A 17778-nucleotide genomic window follows, 5' to 3' on the forward strand; every position below is an offset into this window, starting at 1 on the left:
TTTTAATAGCTTGAATGAATATACATATTTCATTTCTTAATTGCAAGTTTAACGACGTTTTAAGTTTATGTGAAATAGTTTTGCAATTGCCGAGAGGACATTAAAGTTAAGGTTAAATAGTCAGTTGTAGTACCAGTCGTAATTATAGGGACCCACAGTAAGTACGATAAGAGTCAAATAACGTCTTTATAAATCAAAAAGAAATTAAATCGCGTAATGAAGTATTTTTTTCTATCGCTAACTTTAACCTTTTAAGATTTTGGTTGGAGTCTGCCCTTACAAATGTAATCTAGTTTCCGTGTTTTTTTTTCATAATTAAAACGTGTAAAAAATCAATCAAATAACTACTAATGCGTTAGCCCCTTAAATAATTTGTTCTACACCTAAGCTAAACTAAGCATCTCTAACAAACTTCACCTAATTCTAATTAGATTACATCGAAACACTAGATTACGAGCGCCATCAAACTTCACCTAATGAGAAGCCACGAATGTTCTCATTACTCGGCAGGAATGTCCGGGCAACCGGTAGACAACCGGTACGCAACCGGTATGCACCGCTATGTAACCCGCTCGCCTCGCAAGGTCGGTAGGCCGGTTCTAATGGCGTGGCGTCCTGACGCTGTTAACTGTATGTTTCCTAAGACACACCATTTGAACATGATACGTCCGATAAGACCGTCTGTTTTCTGCCCCTATGTTTAGGTAAAGTAAGATGGGGAAGGAAAAAAAAACCGGGCAAGTGCGAGTCGGACTCGCGCACGAAGGGTTCCGTACCATAATGCAAAAAAAAAACGGTCACCCATCCAAGTACTGACCACTCCCGACGTTGCTTAACTTTGGTCAAACATCACGTTTGTTGTATGGGAAATTTAAATCTTTATTTTATTCTGATTTAGTATTTGTTGTTATAGCGGCAACAGAAATACATCATCTGTGAAAATTTCAACTGTCTAGCTATCACGGTTCGTGAGATACAGCCTGGTGACAGACGGACGGACGGACGGACGGACGGACGGACAGCGAAGTCTTAGTAATAGGGTCCCGTTTTACCCTTTGGGTACGGAACCCTAAAAAAGTGTTTTTCTCGCCACTGTGTTCGTATTCTTCGTATTAGTCCATTTTACCTTTGACGTTGCACACGTCGAAGGTAAAATGTGCTTAAAGAGTAACAGCCGTATTCATAAAAAATCCTTAAATGAGGAATGATCAGCTTATTAGCTAATCCGCTGTTTAGGCTTAATAAGCCGTTGATAAGAACCATGATTTATAAACGTTTATTAGGGGCTTCTTAACTAATAAGCAGATTAGACGCGTTATGTTGGCATCTTGGCGCATCATAGACTAAAATATGGCTGAACATTAAATTAAAAAAAAAGTTTGACAGCAGCACTAGCGGCCAATCGTAATATCATGAAGAAGTTGATTTACTATTTTGACTAATTTTCGGAATTATCTCTTATTAAAATAGCTTCTGTGCCACAAAAATAATTAAAGATTGCTGCATGGCCGGAAATTTTATAAAACTTGGTGAGTAACTACGTTTACAGACAAGTATCTTATACAGCAACAAGTAATAATATGAGTTCACTGCAATGTTGATATACCTATATCTTATTGCTTTTAGTTTCAATATTATGTGGAATGGAGTCGAAAGAAGTGGGGTTCTTTCAAACTAACCGAGAAGTGCATAATTAGCGAAGAGAAGAAGTCGAAGCCAGATACCGTACCAGACCCCACTCGCCTCCGCAAGAAGAACCATTGAATAATGGTTCATGAGTTCACACTAATTTATTCTGGTTGCGGCAGAAATTCACAACGGGTCAACAAAACGAAGTCCATTCAGACTCACTAAATCAGGTATGAACAATGTCCTATACTTTCTTGTTTACCTTACATACCTGCAGTGTTTAGAGTTAGACAAAGAAAAGTCTGCAGCGATTTTGATGATAACTCTAGGTACAGTTCAAATTTTGGGCATGACCATCTATTTATAATATATTATAGACATAGGTACGTAACATAAAATGTAGTATCTGAACATGTTAAGATTGACACTTGCATTGACGGCTTTGACATTATTTAAAGGTTATAACACTTATAAATTTGGTAAATTTATCCGTGCTTTGTGGAGCTTGGTGTATTTGTTTAAAATTATGCATAGGTACCTACCTATTATAGGTATTATATTTCTTAACCATACAATGGAACCAAATGATAATTATATGTACAAGTGATGTTTTATTGTAACAAGCCGTTGTGTCGCGAGTTTACTTCTTGTCATCGTGTCATTAGTAATAATGTTGTAATGGTATTTATTTTATGCATGGAACAATGCGATGGTTATTATACTCGATCACCTAGCCAACCTACTTACTACGAGGAAGGATGGTTCACAAATTAGGCAGTATTTAAATACCAGTGTACAGGTGTGTGTATAGATACTGTGTACCTGCTGATTAAAAATAAGATGTTTTCTGCGTACAGTTGGTTATAATTAAGTTGGCTAATCTATATCTCATCAGACAGTTTGGACATCTATTCCAGAGAGTTTGCAAGGTCAATGTACAATGATATCATATTATAGTACCTAATAGGTAATGAATAATAAATGAAGTCATATTGATCTCTGTCTATAGCTTAAAATGATACTTAGTTACCATAACTATATTGAATCATGTGACCCTAACTTAAGTACATCCATTATATCATAAGCTAAAAATTAAAGAAAATTGTTGAATACAAAAATACTTTTATTCAAATTATTGCATCTTTTCAGATCCTGAAAGTACCATCATTAGCCACTGTTATTGTTGAATAACTCCAGGCTTTGGAAGAAAAGCTGTGGCCTGTGAACAGCTGTGAATATTGGTCAGAGAAGTGTAACTGACTCCGTACACTGCAAGTCCCAGCAGGAAATCAGCAAGAAACCTAAAAGAAAAAAAACATCAAAATGAAAACCTAGCTTGATTTAGGTTGAAGTAATAAAATTGTTCTAATTTAATTGGTGTTTTATTTTACTAATTAAATATATTTTTTGACTTGTTAAGGTTTGTACAATTTTTATTAATGATGTACAGTCACCTGCAATAATATGTTACACAACAAAGGCCCATAAGAGCATTGCACATTTTTGCAGCCTTCGAAGAGTAACATATTATTGCAGGCGACTGTACCCATATTGAAATACTCAAAATTCCATTTTTCTAATTACAATGCAATAAAATCTTAAATGTATCTAGCAGTCTAATAGGGATGTTTCCTGTACTTAAAATAAATTATGTCACACCATACCATGTATAAAATAAAGCACCAGATTATTATTAGAAAATAAATTTTCATATAAATACCATAATAGCAAATCATTTTGAGAGTTCTAAAAAGGAAAGTAGGACCCTATTTTGCACATATTTATGATATTCATGTGTTTGCAATATTGTTCTGATGAAAGTGTACATTTTATATAAAGTAAAGTAGATATTCATAGGTAAGTTCATGCTATGTACCTAGTTCAAAGAAGTTCAAAAATAATATTGGTAATTAATGGTTCTTATGTAGAATAAAATTAAAAGGTATTTTTGAATACCAGACAATGACAAGGACAAGTTTAGTGCTGCCCATCTGATATTAAGCACTGCAGCCTACAGGCAACTATCGGAGTTACAAATAGCCGACAGTGCATTTTTGGGAGCACTGGAAACCTTAGCGTCAAGAACAGGTAGGTATAGAATCCAACCTGGATGACCATACTGAATAATTAGTTGACATAAATGAAACTTTCATTCTATAAAGTTCAGCTTGCAATATTTTTACCTGGAGGCCAAATTGTTATGCTCAAAGCCAATATTGAGCAAACTGCCTATGCAATGACTGCATATACCTGTGACTTTTTCAGATTTTTCATCACTTTACCAGACTGACAAGAGTGCACACTTCTTTTACCTGTAAATAAGTTGATACTTTTAAGTAGTGCCTACTTACCTGTGATATTTTTTATTAAACACAGTCGGTTAAATATGTCTATAAAACAAGTTAACTTATGGTAAATATTATAATCTCATTAGGTATAATGGTTAGTTATTCAATTGCAAACTATGAACGAGATTGATGTACTCTTACAGGGTCTATAATATTATATAGGTAGGTATAATGTGCGCAAGAAATGCAATTAAATTTAAGTTTGCGAAATGCGAACACCCTGATCTTAAATTAAAAACAACGTTTCTGGCAAGTGGTAATAACGAATAACTAAAGGGTTTACGCACAAATATAAGTAAGTCCTCGCCGTGTCCGACGATGGCGACTCCTCCAAATATTTTTAATTAGGAACATGGAACGCTCTAATATTACTTGCCAAGCCAAACTTGGTTTCGAAAATGCGATTGTATGGCGAGCAATGAAGCTGGCCCGCATAGATTTAAGTGAATCTGGCGGTTTACCTAGTTCTCCAAACGCCTAATAGCTGTGAGGGAGGAACTCGCTCCGTTTATGATGCATTTTTCCGACTACGCGATCATAGAATTCTGTTGCCTTCTTCGATATTTTGGTTAAACGAAAATCACCATACACAAAATCACATAAACAACTTATAAAAAGCGGGATATTTAGGTTTCGCGCCATTTTCGCACTATATCCAGGTATGTAATACGTAATTGCACATATTAAAGTTGTTTTCCATTCACATTTGGGATTTTAACCAAAACGTACTATTTGCTCTTGCTCTTGTCACTCTTGCCAAAATCAGCTGTTTCGTGACCGCCATCTTGTAAAATAGCAGATAATAAACAGATAAAGAAGGGTCCTCGGCTCCGTAACTTTCCGAGGATTTAATAAAGAGATGATCAACTGTTTAGCGCTAAAAAGTGTTTATGAATCACGTTTTGTGACATCCGGTTATCAGCAACTGATGATCAATGCTCTAACTGTTTATGAATACGGCTGTTATTATCTGCTATTTTACAAGATGGCGGTCACGAAACAGCTGATTTTGGCAAGAGTGACAAGAGCAAGAGCAAATAGTACGTTTTGGTTAAAATCCCAAATGTGAATGGAAAACAACTTTAATATGTGCAATTACGTATTACATACCTGGATATAGTGCGAAAATGGCGCGAAACCTAAATATCCCGCTTTTTATAAGTTGTTTATGTGATTTTGTGTATGGTGATTTTCGTTTAACCAAAATATCGAAGAAGGCAACAGAATTCTATGATCGCGTAGTCGGAAAAATGCATCATAAACGGAGCGAGTTCCTCCCTCACAGCTATTAGGCGTTTGGAGAACTAGGTAAACCGCCAGATTCACTTAAATCTATGCGGGCCAGCTTCATTGCTCGCCATACAATCGCATTTTCGAAACCAAGTTTGGCTTGGCAAGTAATATTAGAGCGTTCCATGTTCCTAATTAAAAATATTTGGAGGAGTCGCCATCGTCGGACACGGCGAGGACTTACTTATATTTGTGCGTAAACCCTTTAGTTATTCGTTATTACCACTTGCCAGAAACGTTGTTTTTAATTTAAGATCAGGGTGTTCGCATTTCGCAAACTTAAATTTAATTGCATTTCTTGCGCACATTATACCTACCTATATAATATTATAGACCCTGTAAGAGTACATCAATCTCGTTCATAGTTTGCAATTGAATAACTAACCATTATACCTAATGAGATTATAATATTTACCATAAGTTAACTTGTTTTATAGACATATTTAACCGACTGTGTTTAATAAAAAATATCACAGGTAAGTAGGCACTACTTAAAAGTATCAACTTATTTACAGGTAAAAGAAGTGTGCACTCTTGTCAGTCTGGTAAAGTGATGAAAAATCTGAAAAAGTCACAGGTATATGCAGTCATTGCATAGGCAGTTTGCTCAATATTGGCTTTGAGCATAACAATTTGGCCTCCAGGTAAAAATATTGCAAGCTGAACTTTATAGAATGAAAGTTTCATTTATGTCAACTAATTATTCAGTATGGTCATCCAGGTTGGATTCTATACCTACCTGTTCTTGACGCTAAGGTTTCCAGTGCTCCCAAAAATGCACTGTCGGCTATTTGTAACTCCGATAGTTGCCTGTAGGCTGCAGTGCTTAATATCAGATGGGCAGCACTAAACTTGTCCTTGTCATTGTCTGGTATTCAAAAATACCTTTTAATTTTATTCTACATAAGAACCATTAATTACCAATATTATTTTTGAACTTCTTTGAACTAGGTACATAGCATGAACTTACCTATGAATATCTACTTTACTTTATATAAAATGTACACTTTCATCAGAACAATATTGCAAACACATGAATATCATAAATATGTGCAAAATAGGGTCCTACTTTCCTTTTTAGAACTCTCAAAATGATTTGCTATTATGGTATTTATATGAAAATTTATTTTCTAATAATAATCTGGTGCTTTATTTTATACATGGTATGGTGTGACATAATTTATTTTAAGTACAGGAAACATCCCTATTAGACTGCTAGATACATTTAAGATTTTATTGCATTGTAATTAGAAAAATGGAATTTTGAGTATTTCAATATGGGTACAGTCGCCTGCAATAATATGTTACTCTTCGAAGGCTGCAAAAATGTGCAATGCTCTTATGGGCCTTTGTTGTGTAACATATTATTGCAGGTGACTGTACATCATTAATAAAAATTGTACAAACCTTAACAAGTCAAAAAATATATTTAATTAGTAAAATAAAACACCAATTAAATTAGAACAATTTTATTACTTCAACCTAAATCAAGCTAGGTTTTCATTTTGATGTTTTTTTTCTTTTAGGTTTCTTGCTGATTTCCTGCTGGGACTTGCAGTGTACGGAGTCAGTTACACTTCTCTGACCAATATTCACAGCTGTTCACAGGCCACAGCTTTTCTTCCAAAGCCTGGAGTTATTCAACAATAACAGTGGCTAATGATGGTACTTTCAGGATCTGAAAAGATGCAATAATTTGAATAAAAGTATTTTTGTATTCAACAATTTTCTTTAATTTTTAGCTTATGATATAATGGATGTACTTAAGTTAGGGTCACATGATTCAATATAGTTATGGTAACTAAGTATCATTTTAAGCTATAGACAGAGATCAATATGACTTCATTTATTATTCATTACCTATTAGGTACTATAATATGATATCATTGTACATTGACCTTGCAAACTCTCTGGAATAGATGTCCAAACTGTCTGATGAGATATAGATTAGCCAACTTAATTATAACCAACTGTACGCAGAAAACATCTTATTTTTAATCAGCAGGTACACAGTATCTATACACACACCTGTACACTGGTATTTAAATACTGCCTAATTTGTGAACCATCCTTCCTCGTAGTAAGTAGGTTGGCTAGGTGATCGAGTATAATAACCATCGCATTGTTCCATGCATAAAATAAATACCATTACAACATTATTACTAATGACACGATGACAAGAAGTAAACTCGCGACACAACGGCTTGTTACAATAAAACATCACTTGTACATATAATTATCATTTGGTTCCATTGTATGGTTAAGAAATATAATACCTATAATAGGTAGGTACCTATGCATAATTTTAAACAAATACACCAAGCTCCACAAAGCACGGATAAATTTACCAAATTTATAAGTGTTATAACCTTTAAATAATGTCAAAGCCGTCAATGCAAGTGTCAATCTTAACATGTTCAGATACTACATTTTATGTTACGTACCTATGTCTATAATATATTATAAATAGATGGTCATGCCCAAAATTTGAACTGTACCTAGAGTTATCATCAAAATCGCTGCAGACTTTTCTTTGTCTAACTCTAAACACTGCAGGTATGTAAGGTAAACAAGAAAGTATAGGACATTGTTCATACCTGATTTAGTGAGTCTGAATGGACTTCGTTTTGTTGACCCGTTGTGAATTTCTGCCGCAACCAGAATAAATTAGTGTGAACTCATGAACCATTATTCAATGGTTCTTCTTGCGGAGGCGAGTGGGGTCTGGTACGGTATCTGGCTTCGACTTCTTCTCTTCGCTAATTATGCACTTCTCGGTTAGTTTGAAAGAACCCCACTTCTTTCGACTCCATTCCACATAATATTGAAACTAAAAGCAATAAGATATAGGTATATCAACATTGCAGTGAACTCATATTATTACTTGTTGCTGTATAAGATACTTGTCTGTAAACGTAGTTACTCACCAAGTTTTATAAAATTTCCGGCCATGCAGCAATCTTTAATTATTTTTGTGGCACAGAAGCTATTTTAATAAGAGATAATTCCGAAAATTAGTCAAAATAGTAAATCAACTTCTTCATGATATTACGATTGGCCGCTAGTGCTGCTGTCAAACTTTTTTTTTAATTTAATGTTCAGCCATATTTTAGTCTATGATGCGCCAAGATGCCAACATAACGCGTCTAATCTGCTTATTAGTTAAGAAGCCCCTAATAAACGTTTATAAATCATGGTTCTTATCAACGGCTTATTAAGCCTAAACAGCGGATTAGCTAATAAGCTGATCATTCCTCATTTAAGGATTTTTTATGAATACGGCTGTAAACAGATAAAGAAGGGTCCTCGGCTCCGTAACTTTCCGAGGATTTAATAAAGAGATGATCAACTGTTTAGCGCTAAAAAGTGTTTATGAATCACGTTTTGTGACATCCGGTTATCAGCAACTGATGATCAATGCTCTAACTGTTTATGAATACGGCTGTTAGTATATATGTTTTTCTGCAATAAATTAATTTCGTTCATACTTATATCACATCAATTAATAGAACAATACAAGAAGAAATAAAAATAGGCGCATCCCATGACATGAGGAGGAGAGCATCCATTCTCACACTTCATTATTATATTTATTATCCCATATTTTGGACATACAAACGACGTAAGCAACAAGTGTTTGCATTCATTCCGAATCTAATTCATTGTTCATTAATAAGAACCCTGGACTTGATTTTTTTTAACTGCTATGCTTAATTACAACTTAAAAATTTAACTAATCAAACAATTTTTTTTATGTTAATTAAAGTAAAAAACTTATTCGAGAAACGATTTAGATTTAGAATCTCATATTTCCTGCATATTTTTATATGTAAGTACACATACCATTTAATGTGCCCTACTATCTACATTCAAAACATGAAAATCCTTAATCGGAATATCACTCAAGGGCCATATTATCATAATTATAACCATCCTACATGAGAACGAGAGAGACAATAGATCTTCCCACGCTTTCTTGCATGCTACACATACCGTAAATTGAGGTATCGCATGTAATAATCCGATATATTTTCAATTAAACCATATTTACGCGCAGATCTCTACTATTACCATTGATTAAATTAAAAAACAAAAGCAGGTTCACACCGTCATCATGTAGCATCAAAAGTAACGGATCAGACTACGCGTCAAAAGTATATATTTAGCTTAACAAAGTCCCTGAATACCGTAAAGTCGTTTTACTTTAGCCCTGGAGGGTTTGGCCATTGAGATTTACTCGGTCCAGGTTATATTATTGCACTGTAATTATGGAAATATGACATGAGGTTGGTTTTAGTTACCTTCGACGTTTTTATGTTTTCTACTAGACCCTTTTCATGTGGGTCATAGTTACCCTCCGTTGGGTCAAAGTAAACCGAGTTTACGGTATAGAGCAATTCGTCGGGGCGAAGAAAAAAATTGCCATGTATTTTGAAGCTACTTTTCAGGAGACAATAAAACTGTTTATTTTCCTGTTTGTATTATATTTGTTGCACCTGTAGTTTTTTCTAATAGATCAATGGTTTTTACATGATACTCATGAAGAAAGTAAACAGTCTTTCGTAAATTCTGATTATGACTTTGACAAATATTTTTGATTGTGAACTGTAATGACCATAGGAGCATCATACTTGACGTAGCTGTATCGAAACTATAGCTAGTTTAGGAACATGTAAGCAATATTACTAGTATACCTACTTAAAGGATGACTCACGTTAGACCGGACCGCGTCCGGGCCAGAGCTTCCGACGCCTACTTTTCTATGATAGATGACAGGTGATCACGTGATGCTTTCCTAAGAAATCAAGCTCCGGCCCGGACACGGCCCGGTCTAACTTAAGTCATCTTTAAACTTGTCAAGTAGGACCAAATTGAAATTTTAGAACAAAGCGGTATCGCTAGTAAATATTATGCTTTATTTACCTATTGTCTTATGGAATTCTAGTTCAAATATACGTGGTAAACACTGCATGTTTCGAACGGTATCCAATATTACTGTAAGTCTAACGGGTACCAAATCATAGCAAATAAGATGCGACAAAAAATGGACAGCAGAGATTATTCATCGAAACAAATGCGCTAGCCACACTGCCGAAATGAAAAGTCGTAGGTATATTCGTTAAGGTTTAATAATAATATACTACCTTTTGACTATACGAACGTTAAGTACTTACTGGTAGCATGAGCAAAATAAATCGTTAGATGACTAGTTTTAAATTCGTTTCTCTTGAAGCATTCGTATATGGCAATAGGTTTGAAAAACATTTAGAATTGTTTTATATAACTTTGCTGATATCTAATTAATAATATAATCAATTAAAAATAAATAAAAGGATAGCATTAATTGTTCAAAAATACAAAAAAATAATTAAGACTGTCGATAAAATATAATATTTTCGGGTGTGACACTTCTATCGAGAGAACTTCATTTAGACACTGTAGCAATATACCTAACAAGTTTGTTAACATGAAGCTAATTATATAGAAAACCTAATCCAAAATTTACAAGATATTAATAGGTAATATTGCTATATACTATAACAAAAACGACATCTATTAGATATTGTATTCTGTTTAAATTAAATTGTTGTTAGCTCCAGGCTTCAGATTGACTGCATCTAAACATTCCATATCATGTTAAACTCATGTCAATGTCAAGAAAGATCTTGAAATGTTTTCATCTCTTGCACGTTCGCCCAATTATAATCTATTATGTTGTCATATGTTTATAATTAGTTTGCTGGCGGTACCTTGATATAACTTGTCGACGAATGATGGCTGGCTGTGAACTGGGGGCCTAGCCAAATGACAATCGTTTATAGAAAAACGCCAATCAAATTTTAAATATTCATATTGTATGGAAATAATCACGTCACGACGGATATGACGTCTGACTTTCAATCCGGAGGTCGCGGGTTCTAATCCTGGCTCGTACCAATGAGTTTTTCGGAACTTATGTACGAAATATCATTTGATATTTACCACTAGCTTTTCGGTGAAGGAAAACATCTTGAGGAAACCTGCATACATCTGCGAAGAAATTCAAAGGTGTATGTGAAGTCCCCAATCCGCATTGGGCTAGCGTGGGGACTATAGATACAAGCCCTCTCGCGCATGAGAAGAGGCCTGTGCTCAGCAGTGGGACGTATATGGGCTGAAATGATGATGATGATGATGAATCACTTCACAGGTTTCGTTTAAAATTTCATCCCAATAAATGTTACTTTTCGATTGGCATTGGCTTGGCATTGTTAGCTGTCAATGTAGGTATTGGGTAAGAACGTACCTAAACAACTCAATGTAAGTACCTGTCGTTATTTACACTTCCTTACGCAATTTAGGAAGGTCGGTCCGGTCCGGTGGCCGATTCGAATTTACAAATTGATATCAATTTAAGCTAGTTTTGACACTTTTGACATAGGTAACTCGCCCGTGTATCTCGCACGTTGTTATAAATAGGGTGCAAACGAGTATTACGTTACAAATAGCATATTGATACCAAATATATCTTATCATATATCTTTTATATCTATATTTTTATGTATGACTGTATGTGTTCTGAACAGTAAATAAATAATAAATAAAGAGAGAGCCTCAATTACATATATGTACTTCCATAATTTTGAGGAAAATTATGTAAGTACATATATTATAGGTATAACATTATAGCCATTTAGCATATAGGTATAAAAACTTTTGCAATCACCCTTTTACCCCAAAACCGCCGTCAGCGGATCATTACCAGATTTTTAACAAGAAAACCCGCTAAGTGGGAACAGGTTTTTTAAAAAGCCGTGAAAGTTCACTCCGAACAGGTAGAAAGGGCACGACAGCAAATTATTAAGACTTTTAGAACTCGACGAGACGCGTAAAATTCCTCTAGAGTTAGAACAAGAAAAGTGCAGCTAATTTTGTAGCCCACGCAGTGCAAGTGTTATTTTAAACGTCAAACTTCTATACAATTCTGACGTTTAAATGACACTTGCAATTCGCGGCAGACTTTTCTTGGTCTAACTCTAGACGCACCAACTTAAGAAACTTACAAATGCCGTAAAGATGTATGTCTGAGTCAAAAAAAAGTTTGCTCAACTTACTTGACTTGGTTTGGTGCATTTTTGTAACAGGGAGAAAAAACAAGCTTTTACGTTAGCGTAAACTTACTGAAACTCATTTTTCTGACACAGCATCATACATTAAGTATTATGCAAGAGGCATACATTGCACAACTGTCAAGAAGTTGAAATATGTAGTAAGTTATGCTGAGATAAATACAAATAGTTTGCATTTCAAGTTAATAACACAAATGCATCGTAAGGAATGACAGTTTTGCAATAAGTTAGTAACATGATCTACCAGGCCAATTCGAACCTAAACTGACATCAGAATAATATATGAATGATAAATAATAAATAAATATTATAGGACCTTTTTTTTACACAAATTGACTAAGCCCCACGGTAAGCTCAAGAAGGCTTGTGTTGTGGGTACTCAGACAACGAAATATATAATATATAAATACTTAAATACATAGAAAACAACCATGACTCAGGAACAAATATCTGTATCATCATAAAAATAAATGCCCTTACCAGGATTCGAACCCGGGACCATCGGCTTCATAGGCAGGGTCACTACCCACTAGGCCAGACCGGTCGTCAAATGATGTTATTCGGTTTTTAATTAACGCGCGTGTGCTTCCTAAATTAAACTATCATGTTCACATATAATATCATAAACATATATTTAACTTATTACACTGAGCCACTCCACAGTTTGTACTTTGCCACTTCTAGTTCAGAAAAAAATATGTGCGATCGTAATTTAATGCGACTACAACCAGTGACCACTAATGGCGGTAAGCATGCTAGGAAAAAAAGAAACCGTGTCGCGTCGTGTCCGTCCCGCAGCATGTAAAGCGCGTGTTGAACCATAATATTATCGTTATGCAGATGAACTGACCGCTGCTGAACTAAATAACTCCGTTTGAACACCTGCTACTCTGACTGCCGTATTCGAACATCAAGATATTCACAAGAGACGACACGTACTAGATCCATTCTAGATACGTTATAGTTTAGATATCAACTAGTTCTCTTTTGCAGCACAATTCGGGCAACCAATGTCACTTTTACGTTAGATAGAGTAAGATGTGATCTATTAGATGTGAATTGGATCTCTAAGTCATATCCTGTGGAAATCGTTCAAGAGTATCTCCAGAATCGCGCAAATGTCAAATTTGACAGGTTAGATCTGAAATATATCGTTAACATTATCTTGGTGATGTCTAAAAGATATCGAATAGATATTTATTTCAAAATCCGAATCGGGCCCTGAGCTTTACGATAATAGTTAGACATGAGTAGTTCGCGAATGAAAGATTCAAATGAAGTAAATAGGTACTTGATTTGATGTCACTCTTTCATTCACTAGTTCAGCTCGGATTCATTTAGTTCTTTACTTCAGCAGTTCAGTTTAAAAACTTTTTCATTTACTTGCTTTATATGCTTAGATCTTTCCTTTTCAGTGGCACATTTTGCGCATGAGTAGTTCCGTACCCACAGGGTAAAATGGGGATTTATTACTAAGACTCCACTGTCCGTCTGTCTGCTCCTGTCTATCTGATAGCTAGACTGTTGAAATTTTTACAGATGATGTATCTCTATTGCCGCTATAACAACAAATACTAAAAAGTACGGAACCCTCGGTGGGCGAGCCCGACTCGCACTACCCCGGTTTATAATTTACACGAGAATAAAAAATACAAAGTAATTCAAATGTAATCTTCATCATAAACGCTTAGTATTTCGATAATTAATGCTAATGAAAATTAAGCACGCTTTTCATTAGAATGTTAATCTACATTTCACTTCACTTGCATGTTATGTCTTTAAAGAGTCAGGAATCTATGGATAAGTTCGAATCTACTTTAAAATCTGTCAATTTTGAAAAAAAAAAGTATTCAAAAAAATCTAAAATTAAGTCAATGCCTCACAATCGTACAAAATTTAAGACAACTTAAATTTTATAAGGTGTAGGTATCTCCTGAGTGATATACTTAAGGCAAACTCTCATATAATTAATTTAAAAGTTCAAAAAGTATGTATCCTTTAGATCAAAAGTTTCTCTCCAACAAGTTTCTCTCTAATCCTAAACATAAATGACTCTTAAATATCTCCTAAACACCTCACAAATCTCTCATTTCATAACAAAATTCCTCGTTACATATTTCACAAATTACATCATTTAAGCTGCCCCAATTAAAATTCCCCACACCGTATTAAACTTGCCTTGTACCCCAGATCCGATCTTTGCCGTGGGCTGCTACCTGGTTCAGTCAAAACAGTGTATTTACATACGATGGTTACAGGGACTTACTATCTTTTAGCGTAGTCAGGATGGCCAAGCCGTGTAGGCCGGCCAAGGCGGACGGCGTTAGAACTAAGTTATGACGATCTTTCCCCAAAAGGACGTAAGTGAATGGTCATCTTTACTAAAACTAGCCCTTTTGAGTTGGTGGGGGTTATCGTTTCGTCATAACTCACCCGTAATTGGATGGAATGTAGATTCCATAGCTTATGGTAGCTTTCTTTGGTGTAGGAACGTATACTGATGACCAAGGGATACAGGACGTATACAAAAATATATTATGAGTTGGGTAAGCAGATCATATCAGTAGAAAAAGGCGGCAAATTTGAAAAATGTAGGCGCGAAGGGATATCGTCTCATAGAAATTTCACGCCTTTTTCGACTGACAAGATTTGCTTGACCATCTCTATATAATAAATAAGTACATATAACATCCAGAAAATTTCAGGAAAATTATAATACTTACAATTAAATAAATATTACCTAGCATACACAGGTACTAATTAGTATAAACCAGTCCAAACAATATCAATCCATTTCATGACAATGATAAAGTTATTTTTATCTTTTCGGGAGCTCTTAGCAATAATGGTCATATTTAGATACATATTCAACTAATATTAGGTTGTCGAACTCTACTGTAGGATCAACACAATCCTTCCTTAACATAATTTATTTTCTGTCCCAGCATAATTGTGTCTTGTACCACTTTTTGTCATCATTAGCATGTCCGTGTTCCGGAACTTACCTAAACCTACATGTTGTTTATTAATTAACGGAACCAATTTGTCAAACACGCCATTTTACACTTCATAAAAAAATCATGAATTCCTATTCGGCGTCTAGGTGAAACTGTGGCTGACCATATTAGTGCTGCATGTTCCTAGAAGACTATCCATCCGTGACATTGATGTGCGATGATTTCTACTGTGAAATGTTGCGCACCCCTGCATATTTTTGATTCTTTTGTCGGAAACCCAGATCTATCTACCACATGTGTCGGACGTAATCCTTTAAGCAGAAGTGTCACACATTTTTTATTGGGTTCAGGTATTTATATACCTACTTAGTGAAATTCCATTATACTATCTAATATCTAACTTTAACGTACTTTGATAATTGATTATCAGACGTCGTTCTTTTTATACTCAAATTATTTTTTATTTTCCGGTACCCTATCGCAACTTAGTGTGTTAGTTTTGTGACCCTTCTGAAAACCTGACGATACATAAATAAAATGTGTTCGATTAAATGAAAATTAGGCAAATAACACATCGGATAATAATTGTGTCGAGGTAGCAATAGGTAAACTTTTCCTGAAAAATATCTTTTCGGGATTTTGACAATACCTACGGTCAGTATTTCCAGACCCTTTCATAAATAATTCAGAACATAGACACGATATCCATTTCCTCATAAGATCTATTAGTTAGCTAATGTACTTGCTAATTTGACACTAATGCGCATTACACTCTCATTACTCTTATACCCGATGCGTGAACGAGATCTCATTTCTTTGCCTTTGATTGTAATGGACTTATCGAGATATTCGTTGTGTTACAGATTAATTACTTCATTTACTTCCTAGAACAGTTACTTCCGCGTTAAATAGACCTTGTATGTACCTTGGATGTTAAGTATGGTTCCAGTGACATTGTTGTGAATTGTATATGGTAATGTATCTCCTTAATATTATTAAATGCTCTCTCTGTCTGTTACCTTTTCGAACTTAAACCTCTCAACCGATTTTGATGAAATTTGGTATGGATGGAGATAGTTTGAGGCCTGGGGACGTAGGTAAATGGGATATTTTTTGTCAATCATCATCATCGCTGCACACAGACGATAGCGCGGATAAAATTTAGTTTCTTTTTTATATAAGCTTAGATCGCCCAAAGCTGTATTGTTGTAGGACTTAATGAAATTACATATAGGTCGTTTTTTTAGCATTAGAAAGATGGTAAGCAATCTTGGCATGCCTTTTTTCAGTAGTGTATGTATTTTAACTATGCCAAGTTCTGTAGGTATATGACCACTATTGTGTATAACCTTGACGAAACAATAGTTGTATTTAGACTTGTCCCAGGCCTATCTCAGATTTATATCTGTATCATAATTTGTCAACGCAATAACATTGTAAAGTAACATGCTTGTAGTGTAGATATTTTTGCAGCAGGCTCACGTCCAAAGGTTTCATAACAAGGTATAACATAGAACTATGTTATATTTCTCTCGCAAGAGCGGGAATGCGGAAGATTCGCGGCAACGTTACTCCACAGCCGTGTCCTGGTATTCGTTTTTATCCACACTTATTACTGACGTCCAGAGCTAACGTGAGTTGACGTAACAATTTCAAGGAGAATGTATGGGATGTGATGTGTTGCATTGCATTCCAAGCTGGAAATTGTAATAATAATACTCGTAAATAATGTGGTATTAAAGCTCTGCAAAGGCTTTCTCGAGACATTACAGTATGAGATTCTTCAAAATAACAGTGTGTTTAGGGTTCTAAAAGTACGTAGGTATAAGATAGCTCTGGAGTTAGAGAGGCCCCTAACGCAAATGACGAAAATCTCTATCGCTCGATTTTGTGAGAACGATACAGATGCAGAATAGAGTTATAGCAGGCTTAATCTAATTAAAGCGATTCGATTTTTGTTTTTGGTGGTAGCCCCTCAGGCTTCCATTCCGTAACAGCATACTTGTTACAACATACAGTATTCAGTAATAGCCAGAGTCGCATGCCAAAGACTTAGTTAATTTCTTGACTACAGAAACAATCTAAACATGAGGTAAAAAAACCTATAAAATGCAGGTATTAAGTAAAAAAACCCCATCTATATAGACATAACTGATCGGCTATAAATCTAATCCCTCACGGCAAATTCCAGTACATAATATTGTGGTGGAAAACTATGCCATTCCACCACACCACATAATCAAACTAACAGTAGAAAACACAACCTCACTTGATTCCAATGTCCGTAATCAAAACAGGCAAGTTTAGTTAAGACTGATAAAATAAAACAAAGTAAAATAACTTCAAGTTCTTATATCGTTGAAACCTTTTTCTTTTAAGCAAGAAGAGACGCCATTACTACAAACTGTTAATACTCGATGTAAACCAATAATTTTGCAATATAAA

General features: G+C 35.0%; 1 protein-coding gene and 2 long non-coding RNA genes across 3 annotated transcripts in view; 1 reads left to right on the forward strand and 2 right to left on the reverse strand.

The window, feature by feature from the left end:
* The window catches only part of LOC134670781 (glutaredoxin domain-containing cysteine-rich protein CG31559-like), a 163578-nt gene that overhangs the window by 42843 nt on the left and 102957 nt on the right, over nucleotides 1-17778 (reverse strand). The gene's annotated exons all lie outside the window — the stretch shown is intronic.
* LOC134670752 (uncharacterized) lies at nucleotides 1178-3048 on the forward strand. Its single transcript, XR_010099126.1, has 3 exons — nucleotides 1178-1529; nucleotides 1627-1859; nucleotides 2779-3048. It is a non-coding gene; the product is annotated as an uncharacterized LOC134670752 (long non-coding RNA).
* On the reverse strand, nucleotides 6676-8546 carry LOC134670753 (uncharacterized). The gene is made up of 3 exons (XR_010099127.1): nucleotides 8195-8546; nucleotides 7865-8097; nucleotides 6676-6945 (listed from the first exon to the last, which is right to left on the reverse strand). It is a non-coding gene; the product is annotated as an uncharacterized LOC134670753 (long non-coding RNA).

This window comes from Cydia fagiglandana, chromosome 14 (genome assembly GCF_963556715.1).
Source record: "Cydia fagiglandana chromosome 14, ilCydFagi1.1, whole genome shotgun sequence".
Classification (NCBI taxonomy): domain Eukaryota; kingdom Metazoa; phylum Arthropoda; class Insecta; order Lepidoptera; family Tortricidae; genus Cydia; species Cydia fagiglandana.